We start from the raw sequence: 3700 nt of genomic DNA on the forward strand, positions 1-3700 counted from the left end.
AAGTCCTTTGTGTTAACACCTCAACTGAAAGATATATATGCAAACCGTATCCAAATATTTAATTCCCCCGTCTCTGCGTGCGCTCCTGCACACAGAATATGAACTGACTCATTCAAGTGTTTAAAAAAATACAATGCCAAAGCAATGTTTCTAACTCGTCCTGAAGCAAATACAGATCTTTTCAGCTAAACACTGTAACTACCAACATGAAATTAGTTTCTTAAAAAACTCACCTGTCGTTAACAGAAAGGGCAGGCTGTCGTACTTCGACTATACTAAATCATTATGCCAGTACTTCTCGAGACGAGACAAACTTATTATTAAAAACTGGAAACTGCAAAAGATAGAGCACATACCAACGGCAGAATGTTCTAACTGTAGTTACCTACGCCCTCTACTGAATGGCATTCGTTAATGCAAAAACCTGAAAACGCAATATAAAACTCTGGTATTACAATTTGAAAAATATAAACATATACTGATGCTAAATGCAATGAAAAGAAACTAAGAAACATACTATATGCTGAAACCAGAGCTTTCTGTGATAAGAGTTACAGGTGTGCACTAATATGGTGTTGGGCCACCCCAACACCATATTAGCGCAGGCTAAAACAGCTGGTACTCTACGTGGAATAGATACAAATAAATCTTGAATTGTCTTCACAGGAACATTAAACCATTCTTCAAGCTCCTCGAGTGATGAAGTTAGAGGAAATCTGCTTCTCATTCCCCTCTCCAAATATGCCCAAAGCGGCTCAATAACATTTAAGTCTCGTGATTGTGAAAGCCATGGGAAATGCTTAGCCCCAGTTTCAGGCTCCTAAAACCAAGATTGGACACATATGGCTGTGTGTATATTGCAGCATTATCATCTTGAAACATGGCATCGTTTGTGGGAAACAATGTTTGCTCCACTGGATGAACCTGGTCACTCAAAATATCAAGGTAATCTAATAGGGCACCTATGGAATACCAAGATATTGCTACTCAAATCATTGTTGATCCTCTTCCAAGTTTGACGGGTGGCACAAGACAGGTCAGGATGATACACTTCCTTTGACATTTGCCAAACGTAAACTCTGCCTGCTGTTAGAAAAAGTGTGAATGATGATGCTACTAAAAATATGTTTCCAATCATCACGTGTCTGTCCAGTTTTTCTGCTCCTTACACTATTGCATCCTCTTTTTGATATTACCATCGGTAACGAGTAATGCTTGGCCGTAGCGGATCTGTCATAAATTTCAGTTTTATGGATTGCTGAGATATTATTTTTGGGGGAGCGGTTCAGCGTTTTCGGTCCAAAGTATCTTTCACTGTCCGGCGGTCTTCTTATCAGTCAGCTTCGATTTTATGTCACAATTCGCCATATCAGATTTTGTTTTTCCATACTTGGGGAATGAAAACGTCACTTTCGATACAGTTGCTCTGGATACATTAAACAAATCACCAGTTAGCAATGTCCCTACTAAACGCGCACTGATAATTTGACCTCTTTGGAATTTAGACATATCGGTCATTTTCTTCATATACTTTTTATGTTACCTCTAAATAATCTAGATGTGCAAATGCCTAGGAGCCACCAGCGATACCCCACAAACACACACACACACCTCTAAATAAACATCAGCTTTTATTGTCTTTCCTTCTCAGTGCTGTCTGCTAGAAACAAACAAAAAAAAATCATTGTGAGTTCATAAATACGTTGTATTTATTTAATTAAATAATTCCAAAATGAGCTTGCTTCAACACTTTCGGCTACTCATGAACTCATTTGAGTAGTTTTGTTATTTCAGATCGACATTTGTTCGCATTTCATGTTCTGTGGAGAAGATTCTTGCAGTGAGAGTTTTGTACTTTGCGATGTGTAAGAACCAGGCATGCGACTGCAATCTACACTGAGTGATCAATGAATTATAACCACCTGCCTAATACTTCGTAGGTCCTCCTTCTGCCTCAGTACAGCAGCTATCCGACGTGGCATTGATTCAACAAGATGTCTGAAGCGTTCGGGAGGTATGACCAACCAAGCTGTGTGTAATGCGGTCAGCAATGCAGGTATGGAGGTGATTGGTGTATCCAGACGCCTGATATGCCTTTCCATAGTGTCCCACAAGTGCTCTATGGGATTGATATCGCGGGAGTTCGGAGGCCAATCAATATGCTGGAGTCTCGATATGAACTGTGTTCCACAAACCGTTCCTGCGCATTAAGTGCCCGATAGCTCGGTGCATTGTCATCTTGGAAGACACCATCGCCATTTGGAAAAAACTGTAACATAGCGGGGTGTACACAGTCAGCAAGCAGTTGACGATAGCGGAGACCACTGATACGTTGTTCCACATGCACCAGAGGTCCAAGTTTCTGGCAGTGAAACATGCCCCACATCATACAACCGCCTCCACCGGCCTGCACTTTTGATACCATGCATGATGGATCAAGAGCCTCATGTGGTTGACGCCAAATCCATACACGACCATCCACGGTGTGGAGTAAATAACGTGACTCATCCGACCAGCACACCTTCTTCCAGTCTTCTAACGTCCAACTTGCATGCTCTTTGCACCAGGCGAGTCTTTTACGCCGATGAACCTTGGTTAGGAGAGGATGCTGTAGGGGTTCGTCTGTTGGTATAGCCCATACGTGCGACGCATGGTCATGCCAGGTATTGTTCCGGGTTGGCTCATGTTTTATTGGGTAGTCAACTCTTCAACAGTGCTGCGCCTGTACGAGTCGTCGGACCCGGCGGTCACCTCTAACATCAACATTTCGGTGACCTTTGCAGTTTTGCCGAAGGGTCACTGTTTGACCATTTTGACGCCAGCCCTGGTACACTTTAACTATGGCTGCTCTCGAGCACCCCACCAGTTCAGCCGTTTGGGAAATCGAGGCACCAGCTCGTTGAGTTCCCACAATCTGTCCTTTATCAAAGTCCGATAAATCGTTCCTCTTACCCAACACGCTCGGAATTTTAGTACCTAGTGAACCACTGACACCTTATTTATGCTACGTGGGTCGATTAACTGCGCACTCTCGTACCTCACGTGGTGTCAACGGGTCGCATTCAGTTTTCATAAGCCGACCGGGCTAGCCGAGTGGGTAAAGTACCTGCCCCGCAACCCAAAGGTCGCGGGTTCGATTCCCGCCTCGGGCTTGGATCAAAGTACTGCAAAAACCTTGGGAGGTGCAAAATGGCCACAGAAGCCGATGCGCCAACAACTACCAAAAAAAAAAAAAAAAAAAAATCAGTTTTCATAGGGGTGGTCATAATTCGGTGGTCACTCAGTGCTTATCTTTTGCAAACTTTCTTTTAGTCAACCAGAGTAATTAGTTGTAGAACGCATGTGTTTCGTGGAAAACACGACATCCGGGAGTTTACTGGTATGTAAATTAAGATTAGGTACAATAAATACCTGCAAAAAAAAAAAAAAAACCAAACGAAATCAGTGTACATCCAAGTGTGAATGATCTATAATTACGTACGCCAGCACTAAGAACAGTCGCTGGGTTGCAGTCACTTAGCACACCTTCTAGAAATTCATTCCCGCCGCTAATAATATCAGAATTTAAGTTTATGTTTATTCTATTGAAACGTCCACGACACGATAATTAACAGAATTCGTACGCTGAATTTCAGTGCGAGTGAAGTTTCGCGCATTTTGTCTGCCGCCGTGAGGCTCAAAAAACGCACACGACCACACG

The sequence above is a fragment of the Mastigoproctus giganteus genome, chromosome 7, assembly GCF_048544385.1.
Source record: "Mastigoproctus giganteus isolate SK-2022 chromosome 7, ASM4854438v1, whole genome shotgun sequence".
NCBI lineage: Eukaryota > Metazoa > Arthropoda > Arachnida > Uropygi > Thelyphonidae > Mastigoproctus > Mastigoproctus giganteus.